At 36.6% G+C, this 16,569-nt stretch overlaps 1 long non-coding RNA gene across 1 annotated transcript; it reads left to right on the forward strand.

Moving 5' to 3' along the window:
- The first annotated feature begins 13,193 nt into the window (after positions 1–13,193).
- LOC134201087 (uncharacterized) lies at positions 13,194–14,342 on the forward strand. The gene is made up of 2 exons (XR_009976264.1): positions 13,194–13,319; positions 13,658–14,342. It is a non-coding gene; the product is annotated as an uncharacterized LOC134201087 (long non-coding RNA).
- The last annotated feature ends 2,227 nt before the right edge of the window (positions 14,343–16,569 follow it).

Genomic DNA, 16,569 nt, shown 5'->3' on the forward strand with positions numbered 1-16,569 from the left:
TGAATTCTCGATGGAAGAATAGATTAAATGTACCATCATGATGAACCATCATGATTGAGTTCTTTTATATTTGGTATAAATAAAGTATAAATACTTCCAATGAGATGTAAGCTAACTAGCTAATCGAGAAAACAACTTTCAATCAAATTCTGTACATTTATTATGTGGAAATGTTGCAGCTTAATGCTTTCAGCCTTATCGCGTGCTAAAAATTACTTCACCATCAAATTTTCGATGGTAATTGTTCTAAGACCTCGGTTAGAGCAGAGGATGTCAACAGTATTTCGCCATTGCGCTCGGTTTTGAGCTTTACTTTGACCCAAGTTAGCCCAATTGTCTTAATCTCAGTTGCCACAGTACAGCCGCCAAATCTGCGAGGTAGGGCCTACTTTCCGTTTGCCTTAGGACCTAAGGCTTAGGTGGTTCACCCTTTAACTAGAGTACGGCCTATCCACGTCCATTTGAAACGCGTTGCTTGTCAATTGTAGTAGTAGACGTCTAAAATGTTGAACATGAATTTACCACAAATTAATTAACCTCCGCGGTGTTGTTCTTGTGAATATTCATGTTCGGCTTAAACAAACTATACACTAAGCAGCCTAACAGTATTCCTGGTATTCCCGATCCATCGATCTATGGGTGGCTATAAAAATACAATCACGTCGGTTCCCAGCGCATCTGTCTTTAACAAACAAAAAAAAAACTAAAGCTTAACCTAAAATACTAATACATTTTGTTTTATCATGCACTATCCACAAGTTGTTGGGGTACATGCATAAACAACTACAAGACGTAAATAGACTGAGATCGTGATGATTAATTCTGAAAACAATTCTGTTTCACAAACAAGCAGCACATAATGGTTCGTGATAAGGAAAGTGCCGAGAACAAGATATGCATTTTAATGCTTATTTATTATGTACACTGCCTAGTAATTAGGCACGCAAACAAAACAGAACACTCGAACTCATATCGTAATAAAAGTTCAATCGTGATCACGACGATGTATTAACTGCTATACGCATAAATTTAAGGGAATTCATTGTGATTTCTTATGAATTTTAAAAGATCGTAAGCGTAGTTACAATTAATTTGTACATAGAATGACCGAAATAGTTAGATCAAAGACAACACAGTTAGTGCAATTTTTTATTTTGTCTCAAAACATTATTTGGGAGCCACAAACAATAAAACGTAATTACCAAAATCACATGATGTACTTATTAAACTTGGAACTATTTTTATTTTTTTACTAGCTGACCCGGCAGACTTCATAGTGCCTCAATCAATAAATAAAAGACCTAAACTTATGTATAAAATAAACTTAAAACAAACAAAAGGAATCCGTCCGATGGGGGACATATCAAAGGAAAAATAAAATTGTTATTTTTATTTAATTCCGAGCATTTTCATATTTAGCCTTATATTTATTTTCATATTTCATATTTATTTTCATATTTACATCTTTCATACTTTCATACCTTTTAAACCTTCTCTGGAAATAAATTACTTTCAATTCCACACATCATTTAAGACCAAAATTAGCCAAATCGGTCCTGCCATTCTCGAATTTTAGCGAGACTAACGAACAGAAATTCATTTATATATATATATAGATTAATCTCTAAGAAAATAATCGAAAGATGTTCTGGCTGCTTTCATTGAAACCCTTCGTTAATTTAAACCATATCCCAAAATGGTACATTTCAATACAATAAGAACTCGATCCTGTATAACGTTAGTTGAAGTTCACACAATTTTATTCAAAAAAATTTCTCAATCCAACACCCATCTGCGCCCCAGTTTTGCTCTAAAGCGCTGCTAACAAAAACGTTGAATTAAATATGAATGAAAACTGGATTGTATGTATTAATACGTAATTTGGTACGGGCCCAGAATTAGGGAGAAGAATAATGGGTAGCGAAAAGTTTATAACATTGAGATTGTGTGACCCCCTTCTAATTGCACGTGTGTCAAACATGTCTCGACACGATAACGACCAGATGTGTGTATAAATAAACCATTGGGCTTAAAATTTTTGGGTAAACAATTAACAAAGCATACGAGAATTAAAACACCTTTACCGGACAAAGATTTCTCTCGAAACCTGTCGCATCGTCAAACTCGATGAAATTGACTTTATTTAAAACATGATCTACCAAGCTTATAGTTATAATGTCAAATATTTTCTAACTAAATACAATTGTAAGATTATAATCACGAGTCACGTTGAGACATTGAGATAATTGACTACTAACTTACCCGTATATTAAAGTGATAATCGCAGTGAATATTATTGGATCGTAAAACTACAAATGTTCTGGAATGGAACACTATAGATCTTCCCGCTTTTTTAGTTTGCGGGGTACCACATTTTATCTTTATTTTTATAGCATATGGGTGTGTATGGGATACACGCTTGTTGTATCGTTGAGCTTGCGTTCAATTGATTTCTAAGAATCGAAAAATCGACAAAATTGGATCGAGAATCGATTTCCATTTATACCCTATAAAGTAACACTAAAAAAACTAACTAATCGTTGGAAGTACTATACTTTAATAATATGAAAACGACAAATTATTAGGATTACAACAACACTCAAATTGCACCGTAGTAGTGATGCGTTAAACTAAAACTATTCATCTATTCATATTCAACAATACACCATCACATATATTGATATTACTTGGACGCAGAAACGTTTCTACGTATTTCTAAATCAAAATGTACACGCGTTAAATGCATCATAAGTTTCAACAAACATACATGGTTCGGTCACAGGGGATTTTATGTGCCAGTCTATGCCGACTGTTACTCACTATTTATCATCAACACACAATGAACTCTTGCATATCCTTCAATCTAACAACTCCTTTATCCTGCGTAATGTTACTGAAATGAAAACTACAGTATAATTGCATTTCAAAAGTTCTGAAGCCTTTCAGTGTCAACAGATGTTTTTACGAACTAAGCAATGCATTTGGTCGATAATGCAAAGTGGTGATCTCATGGCGCCTCGTAATGCCTTCGAGTCATACGACCAAAAATAAACGCAGCCCTGACACAACTCCAGAATTGGAACTGCTGTGACCGTGTAGGTGTTATTAGAACATTAATTCTTAACATTAAATCCTCGCATTGTTCAAATGCAGTTTTGAGTACGCGAAGGTAGGTACTTAATGAGGTTTTAAAGAAAAACAAATTCGCAATTAATATATATATTTATTATTATTATATATGTATAAACCACCTTGTGAGTCCGCACGGGTAGGTACCACCACCCTGCCTATTTCTGCCGTGAAGCAGTAATGCGTTTCGGTTTGTAGGGTGGGGCAGCCGTTGTAACTATACTGAGACCCTTAGAACTTATATTTCAAGGTGGGTGGCGCATTTACATTGTAGATGTCTATGGGCTCCAGTAACCACTTAACACCAGGTGGGCTGTGAGCTCGTCCACCCATCCAAGTAAAAAAAAAAAAATTGCTGTTATTGGCGTTGTTGAACAGAAGTATATGGAGAAATAGCCAAAGCCAAAACGTGCGGACTCTCAAAACGTCCCGCGACGATAACATTGTGAATTACGGTTATTCTAAGATTCTTTGTTTAAGTATAGTAATAATCGCTTGTTTCATCGGCTTTTATTAGCGTGACCTGTAACTGCTCATGTTTATCGAATGTAACGGAATCTTTTACCGTAATTGTCACCAATGCCAGGGGCAGAGCCAGCCTGATGCCTACTGTAAAGTACTCTCCCCAAGCTTCGTTTGAAGAAGAACATGTTATAGCGCTCGGCCACCTTTGAAGAAGGACATGTGCTTAGCGTAGCGCTTGGGAAACAGTAGAGGGGAGTTCATTCCGAAACCCGATTAACTAGAATTGTTCTTAAATAAAAAATCAGTAAAAAAGAAATATCCCTGAAGTCATGTAGTTGTAGTGTTGCATATTATCATACTAGTGGTAGTACGGCATATTGTGAGTTCGCGCCCGCCGCGTCCGGATATGTGTTATTTTTTTAAGGTGAATGACGTTTCAGTAACTACATGTCAACAGGTAGGTCGCGATCTCGGATGCTTGACTAGAGAGACAAATTTATTCGTCCATTGCAGGCTTGGAGGAGCTACCATTAGGTGAGTATGTCTTTGACTTATCCCATAAACTCATTTCCTTTTCAAATATGTTTTTAAGATCCAAAATTGTAATCTGTGACAATGATCACAGCGTTTATTCACGTAAGCTCGTGAAAGCAGAAACCCATGTTTAATGAGTCAGACTTCTTCCAATCCTAGAGCAGGCAGCTAATTTTATTACTCTTTAAGGTTAATGACCGTTTCCATCCGTTAAGTTTTTTGGCATGACTTGCAGACGAATCGAGGACAATCCGTTATATATTCTCAATAGAAGTTTTCTAATGTCCGCTTCGTGTGGTACTTTATAATCGCGAATGATTTTTGTTCGATAAATCTTAAATATCTTCTATAAATATAATAAAAATCCGATCATTTCAAATCCAGAAAAGATAAGTACGTTAGAAGTATACTTAAACTATTTTCATTTATAAATTCATTTAATTAAATAAATTTATTAATATTCAACGTTTATCTACCAACAAAGTACGCACTAACGTAAATTTGGTCAATTTAAATTATTATTCGTGAGCAGGTCACGTTCGTTGACCAAAACAACTTGTTATTGCTCTAGATCTATAGACGAGTGAGGTGTTAAGTGGTTACGGGACCCTATAAGTATCACTAAAGTGCCATCTTTCTCTTTGAGATATGAAGTAAATGTGTCAATTGTATAGTATAAGGGCTGCCCCACTCATTAAACTGGAAGTCACAATACGCATTACCACCATTTTAGTGTATATTCCAATACTGATTTCACAAAAAAATCGATTGACACTTTTTCTGTGTCTTCTTTTATTTTTTCCCCGTTATGTTTCACCTTATTGCCGTTTCTTTTCTTCATTAGTCTACTTATGTGTTAAAAATAATGTTATCTTTCGTAAGCCTGATTATTTTACTGATTATCTACTCTTACATGACCTTCTACAGCTATCTATACTATAATAATATTATAAAGAGGAAAGATTTGTTTGTATTGAATAGGCTCCGAAACTACTGAACCGATTTGAAAAATTCTTTCACTATTTGGAATCTACACTATTCCCGAGTGATATAGATAGATCTTTTTTGAAAAAAATAGGGATCCTTACTAAAACTCCAATAATGTAACCCAAGGTGTAAAAAATTAACTAAAATATTCTCTACATCACGAGCCCTGCGAAAACTGTTGATGATAGAATAAAATAATGTACTAAGACTTTGTAGAATTTATAGAACACATTATTATTTACAAATGTCTAACTATTATAGTTATGCCATAATAAGTATTCTTTTATTTAAAAAAATTAAACAACATCAAATGTCGTTGAAATTTTTGTTAAAGACCCGAGCGGAGCCGGAGCGAGCCGCTATAACTAATATAAACAAGTCCCATTTCAATCGATTCTATTGATACTGGCCAAGAAAATGGTTTGTTGCGTTAACGTTTTCACGTTTTTTATCGCTTTCCCTACCTATACGCTGGGGCTATTCCAGCTGCGCGGGGACGGGGTCATACTTTAAGAACAGATAAGCTCGTGGTACACAGGGTATTAGGTCGTGATCGGAGCATTGTTACAAAATAAATACCACCATTCATTTGAGAGATGTGGTGGGAATATCAGTATTACTTTTTTTATGATTGAAGTATTTCTGGTGGCCCGGAGGCCTCTCCAGTTTCACCAGGACAGGTGGGCGAGCAAAGGCTCAGCCAGAAGGGTGGGATTTGCTAACAGCTGCCCGAGCTCCTCCGAAGGAGACCTAACAACTCAAGAGCAACTGCTTCGCGAATGAATCTATTACCGGATCGGAATCGCGACCCGCTGAGAAAACCTGTCGAGAAACTCAGCGAGCTGATGCATGGGTTAGGCTGCACGTCGACCTCTTTGTCGAGTTCGATGAATACGGTTACCAGGGTTCCTCAGCCTACTCCTAGTGCTAGAGCTGGAGGTATCTAATGCAAGAGTGATTGGATCTGATGGATCCGTGAGGACGTGTCTAAGGCGATGACGGTGACTTGCTCCTGCGTGATCCAGTATTACTATATCGCAGTTGTCCTACCCATCAAACCAGATCGCGTCACTGCTTCGCGTCAGAAATAAGTAGCATAGTGCTACTTACCTGTGCAGATTTTCAATACGCTACTATAAATGCCGAGTAACGATCGCATTACATTGGTATAATACTTAGAGAACGCTGCTGCCTTCTTCTCTGGCGAATCCCTTAGTAGCCGTTTACGATATCTACACGAATAGGTGCGGTGGTGGTATTCTAGGAAACCACAAAGCCAACATAATTAATTAATTAAAAGCGTAAATGATACACGATATCGCCTATTTATATTTATGAAAATGCGCGGATGCATTCACGGGTATCTCCCCATTTTACAAAATTATTCCTGTCCTTAAATATTTCACCTTTAATTTCGTAAACCACGTACAACAATCACGTCTTAAAATAATTGTAAATTAAAATACAGGCATTAAGGTTTTTATGTAAGTATATAATTTTGTTTAACAACCTATTATTATTTTATTTTATAATATTATTTTATAATATAATATCTGTATAACCATTACCACATACCCAATCATTTCAACGATATTTTTGCACCCGATATTACATTTAGTGTGTACCGCGATACCATATCTAATGGGATTGTGTAAAATAACATTAGGCATGTTGTAAATTGCTATATTCTAGGTGTAAGGTGTGCTATATATTATAGGTATCAAGAGAAATACGTCGAGACGAGTTATCATGCTTACCTTGGACATGTTCTATTTTTCCAGTGTCTAGTGACTAGACTGAACGTGCGGTCTGCATCTGATGATTATAGTTTGCGTACTTACTGGTGGTAGAACGTGTTGTGAGCCCGCACGGGTAGGTACAACCACCATTCCTATTTCTGCCGTGAAGCAGTAATGCGTTTCCGTTTGAACGGTGGCGCGGCCGCTGTGACTATACCAAGACCTTAGAACTCATATCTCAAGATAGGCGGTGACATTTACGTTGTAGATATGGGCTCCGTTAACCACTCAACAACCGGTGTGCCGTGAGCTCGTCCACCCATCTAAGCAGTAAAAAAATCCATTTATGTTCTTTGTCTCAATTGTCTCTAAAAACATTCCCGATCCTGCGGACCGACTGGTTATCGGTCGACGTCGCTCAAAACACGTCATTTCGGATCCTCCCGATTTACTTATGTGCTTTTAGGTACCTCAAGCACCGGTCATCACTCTCGTCGAACCCGTCGCCTACGACGAAGGGCTCGGTGAGTAAATTAACCCACACTGAGTTTCTCGCCGGATCTTCTCAGTGGGTCGCGTTTCCGATCCGGTGCTAGATTCTGCGATGCATGGCTCTTGCTAAGGTTCGTATTAGCAACAACGTCAGGTTTGAGCCCCGTGAGTTCACCTACTCACCCGGTTATGTTGACATAGCGTCTCAAGACTATCAGCTTAGGTAGGAAAAAAAATCTCTAAAAATATGAACATACATCATCTATGTTACCCATGCATGGACGCTCACAAAAGACAACGTACACCAAGTCTAAGTTACACAAAGAGTCATGGAGCGTGCCGTGTTTGGAATCAAGCTCGAATCCAATGTGGAGTCAGAGTCTGCACAAAGATGCGCGAAATTAATGCGTTTGTCTGGACATGTTGGCGGCCAGAGTGGACACTTACTGATGGTAAGGTGTGTTGTAAAACCACACGTGTATGTCCCGCCATCTTGCCTACCTCTCCCTGGAAGCAGTTATGTGTTCTAGCTTCACATAATGGAGACTTCGACGTTATAAGGTTGGTGGCATTGACAATAGTATTTTTAATTTGCCCAAAAAAGGGCTTGGCCAAAAAAACAAATCATAATGAATTTGCTTATAATGAGAAGAATAGTCGTATCGAACCTCGGAATAACAACCACCCAACTACTAAATAATCACTACTTAACATAATAAATAATCATCATTGGAAAGTAGTTCATAAAAGGAGATGAGTTCCACATCCAAGTAAACACCCAAATATAAGGTGCTACTGAATATTCAGTCGAAAATATATAAAAAAGAAACATGATATTATGTTCTTTATGTGCAATGCATTTGGTCGAGAAACCTGTTCCCGTTTCAGTAAACGTATCCAGAGAAAACAATGCAAAAAGCTGATCTTTCCAGTTGCCGTTGTCGCTGCAACCAAAAACCTGGCGCATTCCATTGCAGATTGGAAACGAGTCGCCGTTCTGCCATCCAAGGGGAATGCTCAAGATGTACGAAGGTACAAATGGACTTGGCAAAAAATATTTATAGTGATTTCTATTTCGCTATCATGAAATTCTGCAATATATCGGACATTACCCTTTGTGCCGTGCAGATTTCCACTAAATTTCTTTAACAGGCTCTAGATCTTCGGTAAATATGTATTTGGTATGCTAAATAAGGCATAGTATGGAGAGTGAAGTAGTCGTTATTCTAGTGTAATCGGGAATTCATCATTTATCAAGATGGGTTAAGGACTGATGTTGTGATTTCTATGAGCCCCAGTGACCTCTACTAGTAGGCCATGAGTTAGAGCCGACGATTTTCCCGATTTATCTATACATTTTTTTTATATTGCTTAGATGGGTGGACGAGCTCACAGCCCACCTGGTGTTAAGTGGTTACTGGAGCCCATAGACATCCACAACGTAAATGCGCCACCCACCTTGAGATATAAGTTCTAAGGTCTCAAGTATAGTTACAACGGCTGCCCCACCCTTCAAACCGAAACGCATTACTGCTTCACGGCAGAAATACATATCTAAGGATTCACATGCTTAAGTTTTAGTAGTGCGACATGTCCACGGTTGGCTCATGCCACAGATCATAGAAACAAGGAGATTAGCTTTGTACAAAAAATTATTCGTGTTCAGATGTCTCCGCGTTTCTCCCACTTACTTCACTCACACAAAACCAAAAATTGTAAGAACGGCACACGAGCTCATATTTCTCCCGCACACGAAGAAACTTACAGCAACACCAATAAACTCATTAATAGAACACATGCAAAAAGAGGGCGGCGCATTTACCTGTAGCTACGGACTCTGAATAAACACACATGTGCAAGTTATGCAACTAGTGATGTTAAGTGATAATCATAGAAAAGTATCGATTAAAATTCAGTTAACTATATTATCTGCTCTCTCTCCTAAAATTTTATTGACTATAATACTTATAATAATAATAATAAATTGACTTGAATACTATACCGGAGTTTCCCTCGACCGTAGGTACTCTATACAAGCGAAGTTTTATCATAATTGGAATATTAACTAATTATATTAACTACCAAGAAACAGTTAGGATATCAACTTCTCGAATCAAGAGAAACACAAGTAAAACTGCAAGAATTTTATTGTTAAGGATTTTATTGACCAGTAAAATGTAAATATTTATTTAAAACTTGCCGCTTAGACAGTTTAGGTATAGCGTTCTTAGTTAAGTAGTGTAATCTTATGTTTACATATTTTTCCATTACGGCTTTTATAAGAATTATTAAATGGTTATTCATTGGCGATTGATTAAATTGGTGAAAATTAATTTTTTCAAAAAGATTCATACCTAAAAAATGCGATAAAGATTTTGACATGAGCTCTTGTCTAATATTTTTTGATAAAATTTTCGTGGTATTAGATGAAAGAATATATGTTTTTATTATTACTTCCATCCGTTTACATATGGTTATTACGTCACTAGATGGAAATATAAGGCCGCCTTTATCCTTCAATTTTATTAACTTGAGGTGCTTGTCATTAATTGTATCTGCAATCAAACCGCTACAGCATGTATCACACTTCAGCAATTTTAGCAAACGATGAACTATAAATCCAGCTATGTATGACACTACCTGGCTACTAAATTCTGTGACATCTTGTACAAGTATACTGATTTCCTCATCAAATACGGCTTGTTCATATAATAAACTCATCTCGTCTTCGTCATTACCTTCGTGTAACTTACATGGTTCGATTGTCAGATTTATATTTTGGACAGCTGAAGAGCACGACAAAAAAGAAACCTCCTCAAGAGCTATACAGTTTCCCTGGTCTACATCTCTAAGCTCCGACTTTACCAAGAGCTTTTTATATATTGCTTGAAACTGTCGCGCCGTTGGGTTGGTGCTGCATCCACCATGTGACCGTATATGTCCAAACATAAGCTCTAAATGATCTTGGCTGATTTTGTAAGCCGGAATGTACTTAAGTTTTTGGTCCTTTTCAATTAGTTGTATATACAAGGCCTTGAGGCTTTCTATGCACACTAATAAACCAATAAAACCGGTTTTTCTGGGTGTAATGATAGCTTTTGTACCATCTGAAAGCTTTATAGATGTTAGACACCGTTTCGCCTTTTCTAAAGTTTCAAATACCTTGTCTTTGTTGCCTGGGCAAACTGGTTTTTTATAATGGAGTTGGGCCATATGCCTTGAATTTAACACATCGAACAAGTTGTTGATAGTTTTTAGATATTCCACAGTGCCTTCTACATCATCAAAACCAGCGATTTGAAGTTCACAACAAAAATTCAGGGCATCTGCAACACTGTTGCTAAATAATTGCGAAGCTAAGCGAACTTTCATTTTTTGGTTCTTGAAAAAGATATGACTTTTTCGTAATTTATTTGCTAAGTGCAGTTTTTCTTTATCCTGAATGTCATACAGATTTTTTAGATGACTCCATTTTATACACCTATTTGAAGCATCCATGAAACATCCATATGATTCAAAAGCATTTCTCAATAGCTTCAGCATGTGGCATGGATCGAGAAAAATATGTACAGGTTGACGAGTAACGGGGTGCTCAAAATATGATTTTAAGTTTTCAACTTCAAAAGAACATCCGAGTTTCTTAGCCATGGTGATATTGGCTGGACAGCCGTCAAAAGTCATCGAGGTAACTTGAATACCTGTATCTTCTAATAATTCCAAACATTGTCTGACAAGATTAGACCGTTGTTCTCCTGTGACACCGTCAATGAGAAAATACCCGACTGGTATTTTCCAAGCCCCATTAATTGCGGTAACTAAAAATACAAGAACTTCTTTGGCTTCGGGTAAACAATCCCCTTGTTCTGCAGAATTAGAAATATCAACATACCCGTGCATTTGTTTTCCATCCCACTCTACATGCTGTCTGATTGCCATTTCATCTAAAACTAAATTACACAACAATTTGTGTTTAGTGCAGGCAGTTTTAAGTTTTATCGCTTTTAATGATTCTTGCGTGAATCCAGGCTGAGCATCGATAGATTGGTACCACTTTTTTATGGTTCGAATATGAGGCAAAGCTGTTTGGAATTTTTTTCTTACATACGCGTACGCCTTTGGCGAATAAAAGTGAAGAGTAGTGGCAAAAATTCTTAAAGCAGGCGGATATTTCTGGTTAGTACTTTGACCCGATGAAACATTTCTTTCATAACGCTGGATAAGGTCGGTTACTCCAATGTTTTCTAATTGCGTAACGTGATCAGCACTAATGAAGTTTTTTTCATTAAGGTTTTTCAAAATGTCCTTTAAATTAGCAATTTTTTTCTGATAACGGCTGGTTTTCTTTTGAAGCCTTCTGATTTGCATTTTTTGTGTTTTTATGAAACTGTCTTGTACCAAAATCAATTGGCGTAATTTACGCTTTCTAGGTGTTTCGATGAGATCATTTTTTTCCAGATTTTCTTGTTCCAAAATGCTATTTTGTCGAGCATTAAAGTTTGTATCGATACCATATATTGTAGACGTTGGAGCAGTATTTTCCGAATTATCGTTTTTTTCACAAGTGAGATTTTGTGATTCGGTTCCGGTTGGAAGTTTTAAAGCAACCGTCTGTAATTAAGAAAACATTCCGCATTTATATAATTTCTCATATAAAAAACTTACTTTGTTTTATATTTATATTAAAAAAAAGAAACAAGTTTTTGATGTTGTAAAATAGTTTAACTTACCAAATTAGGATCCTTTTTATCCAATTCAGAATAAAAGCACACTTTGGATGTGGAAGGTTCCATATAATTCATCAATACCATACGCAACTTCAATGTTGGGACCGACCATTCGAAGAGCCGACGAACTTTCTTCAATGGTTGAAAGCACTTTGGCTCAAAGTGGGACGAGCATATGGTGTGATTTTTTGTTGGGAACCAGCTTGGACCCCTTCCTGTCGCATTTATCCACATTTCTTTTATCTTTGGATCTTTCGGATAGCTAAAGTTTTAAAATAAAAGCATGGTATAAATGATGATCATTATATGAATGATGCATGAATACCACAATATATTAAAAACCAACACATTATCTACACTTATTTTACGTTTTATCAGTTATTTAATGCTCAGTTTCTGAAGTTACTATTTACCTATATTGCCATTAGCTATTGATTCAATAAAAGTTAGGTGAAGTAATCAAGAAATAGAAACAAATTGGGTTTTTAAATAATTAATTGTATCTTAAATAATCATTCGTACTAAATAGGATCGTATAAAATATCGACAATACAGACAATACAATAACAGACAACCCTAACACACAAAAGCCGACAGCGGCCGCTTCACGAAACTATCGTGTGAGTGAGAGTATCAGTAAAAAAATTATCCATTGCGCTATTAGAGCAGCCGATTCATCGATTCATTTGTACTAAGCAAGCAATGGTTTTAGTTCCTAATGAAAAGGGATCTATCATCGCTTTTCTAAATTTTTTAATGAATTCTGTAATTTCAATATGATAAACTATAATATTGTAGTACTTACGTGTGAAATGAGATGCTATCTTTCTTGTAATTCACAATACAGCTGTTATTTTTGCAAACAATCACTGAACAACGCGGCATTTTGTTAAAAATCGTAAGCAATGAAGACGTCGCAAGTTGACATTCGACTAATGACCGAAACTGGCATCAAGCCGCTTTGAGGCCAGATGCGTTCGCAAGCGCCACGCCTCCTTGCCATATCTCCTGTGTTTCTATGATCTGTGGCTCATGCTTATATGCGGGTGTGGTTGTGCGACCCACTGCGGCCGGTAATGCCACGTAATGCGGTGCAATCACCGTCCGTTCCCGTGAGAACCGCAAGATACCAGTCGCTCTGCGCGCCTGCACCCGTTCAGCCACATACCAGGGAAAGGTTATCGAGACTCTTGTATTATTACTGCTGTGCGTTTTTTTATAAATCTTCCTTGCACACTAACTACATAAGGTAATATTTGAAAAGAATCTAATTTTGATAGAAGAATTTAATATTAAAATTTACGGGGTTACCAGTATTCAAATTTTGGAATTGAAACAGTGATATTGGTTGTTTTTTGGGTGTTTTTTAATAAATTTGTTTTCTCATTCATAAGCTCTTGTATATCTTTATCTCAATAATCTTAAGCCGTAACTGAACTTAGAAAGTGTAGTACATCATTTTGAATTTTAATTTTGGAAGGAATTTATCTTCATTCCGTTAATTATGAAAGAAAGAATCCAGACCGTTTAGTTCCATAAAATTAAGTTCACAAGTAATCAACTAATATGATTTTAACGACTTAATAGGTGTTGTTGTAATTTGGGCCGAGTCGACGGCCCTTAATCGGTTGAAGGACGAACCGGCTGACATTCCAATGAAGGTATCTACTGTATTAGCTATGGCTGGGTACGTTAGTAGGAGATGCTCCAATGCTACATCTTAGAACCTTCGTATTAACTTGGTTCTTTATAATAAACTCTTCTCAGTTTTTCAATGTAGCGCAAAACGATGGGAAAAATAAAAATCGTGACACTGTGGCATTATAAAAAAAATGGTTTCAAGAACAGAAAAATATTTCCATAGCTTGTACAATTCAACGTAATAACTCCGTGTGAAAATTTCGAACAATGTCGTGGAAGAGAGGCAATTCCAAGGAATAGCTCATTGAAGTTTTAAACAACCAGTTTACAATGACCTTAGTCGCACAGTACATTTTACGGGCATCAATGCATCGTGAAATGCCTTTTGTGAATGGCCGTCTCATCCGCATGCTGCATCCATTGAGGTCCCTTCACACGGTCAAAGACGACAAAAAATAATACAAACACCGTTACGCTTACCGAAAAAATGTTCCCATATAACACACATGAATGTCTGCCATAGAGAAGTCTGTAGAGCATTCTGTATCTACAGATTACATATTCATAAATTAGTAAAAGCCTTAATCGATTGTGATGAAATTATTTACGTAATTAATAAAAAATTAAACGAATTTAGTACTTTTTGATCAATTTTTTTTATATTTTTGGTACAAAATAAGATTGCACTACCTAATTGATTTATCTCATAAAATATTAAATTTTCGAAGACTACAAAATCTAACTCGAATTGAATCTAATCTAAAAAAAAAAATTAACATGTGTGATTGTCAGTGAAGTTTATGTTCCGACATGTTTAGTAAATTTAGACGTATGTACCTTTTAAGTTACATTAAATTATCTATTTACCGATCAAACATTCATATTTGATGCTAAGTACATTATTAGGTATGACAAACATTACATAATAATCTTAATCTCAATTATTATTAACCCAAAGATAAGTTATCTTCATGGTTTGTTAACATATGGACCGCAAATGTGCGTGAGATCAAACTGAGGCGTTTTCCATGAATGATCCCATGCCATGGGACTGCATCACATAATGCTTCTCACGCTCAAAAACACTCTGACGTTCCGTTTTTGTACTTTCGTTTGATTCACGTTATATTTATGAAGATAGTGAATGCAGTCCTTTATTCGATAACGTTCTTAGGAAACAAGCGGTTTCAAAGTTCAATTTCTTGATAGACGCTCAAACAAAGCTAACAAGTTTAACAGCAGCGCGTATTCATTGCACAACCTTGGTTATCGGACAGGGAATGCCGACGAGGCCGACTTCGGAGGTACATTACATTAAGCTATCATGGAATCAGCGCATCCCTGTCTAGTCAGCATTCTTGAGCCGGGTCCGGTTCGCCTCAAGAATGCTAGCAGCCAGCAACCCGAGACGGAAGGAGCAGCGGCGGAAGCGGTTCATAGAACTAGATAGTTCGTTTTAAAAAGACCTAGAACCATCTAGACGTCCGATAAATTAGACCTTATCGTCTAAAGTTACACATTAAATCCGTTTGGAGTGTTCTCGAACATACTTCAACTAATCAACGTTGAGACTTAAGATATGATATATTACAGAACGACATAAGTAACAGTGCAACGATAATGTAATTATGAACTTTTGCCGTTGTCTTATGATAGAATATTCTACAGTAAATACTCTACTTCGGTCGGAAAGATGTGAGTGTAAGTACTGAGTCGTAGTGCGCAACCGTCTCGCTCCACTGTACCGTATATCCTGCCTCAGCCTGCTTCATACAAAAATTTATATTCAAACTAGGCCTAGCAGCCACATTACCTACATATGTATACGAGTATGGTAAAGATTTTTGTATAAAAACAGCAATAAATTACTATGCACACATCTGTACAAACATATTTAATTAAAAGCTATCTTAGGTGGCGGCTAAAATATCTGTTTTATACCTACACGTTTACTTTTGTTTTTTTTATATTATATGTTCCTCTTTGTCAATAAATACATATTCATTTATTTCACAACAAAAATAATAGGTTTTGTATAATGGACATCTCATGGCTTTTACCCATTAGTTATGGTTATCGTATTGTTTACTTTTTTGATTAGCGCCGCGCCGCTGTATTAGTTGGATGAATTGTAAATTCTAGGGAAGCTTTTGAAGTACGCACGTAATAATATTTCCTCTCCGTTGTTAAGTGGTGATCGCCTGTGGAGAACGTTTCTTGACATTCTATTTAGCCCGCAATAGTGTCACAAATAATTTGTTCCAGTCGATTGTTGATTAAACAATTGAACGGGCCCCTATAGCACGTCTGTCTCAATTGTAAACTGTTATTGGAAATCAATTGACGCCGATTGCATTAACGAGCTGGATAAATTACGTTCTTTCGATTCGCTTTGTTTGTTTTAAGGAGATAGTTGGTATTTTATTGCATTTACACTAATAACGGCTATAGGAAAAGTCAGCCCAGTTAGCCACTATGTAGGTATTCATTCATATTCATAATTAATTATTCATATTCATACTTATGCGTATACCCTTGCGTATACTTGGATAGGTAGGTACCCAACCTTGTAGGTACATACAACCGTTTCCCATAATTATTACCACCGCGAAACAATGACGGTCACAGAATCGAAAGTAATCAAGCTGTTTGCTTATGATGCATTTAGTCACAAACGGAATGCCTCAAAGTGACTATTAAGTCCTAGTGACGTAATTTTAGTAAGTGACGTCACCTTTGCGATGTCACTAGTACACAACGACTAATTAATGTTAATAAATAATTTTGCTTTGAAGCGACGCTAGATTGGGTGACCACCGAAATTTAGAATTTATTAACGTAATATAACAAACAGAACG

The sequence above is a fragment of the Bombyx mori genome, chromosome 23 (genome assembly GCF_030269925.1).
Source record: "Bombyx mori chromosome 23, ASM3026992v2".
In the NCBI taxonomy this organism is placed as follows: Eukaryota; Metazoa; Arthropoda; class Insecta; order Lepidoptera; family Bombycidae; genus Bombyx; species Bombyx mori.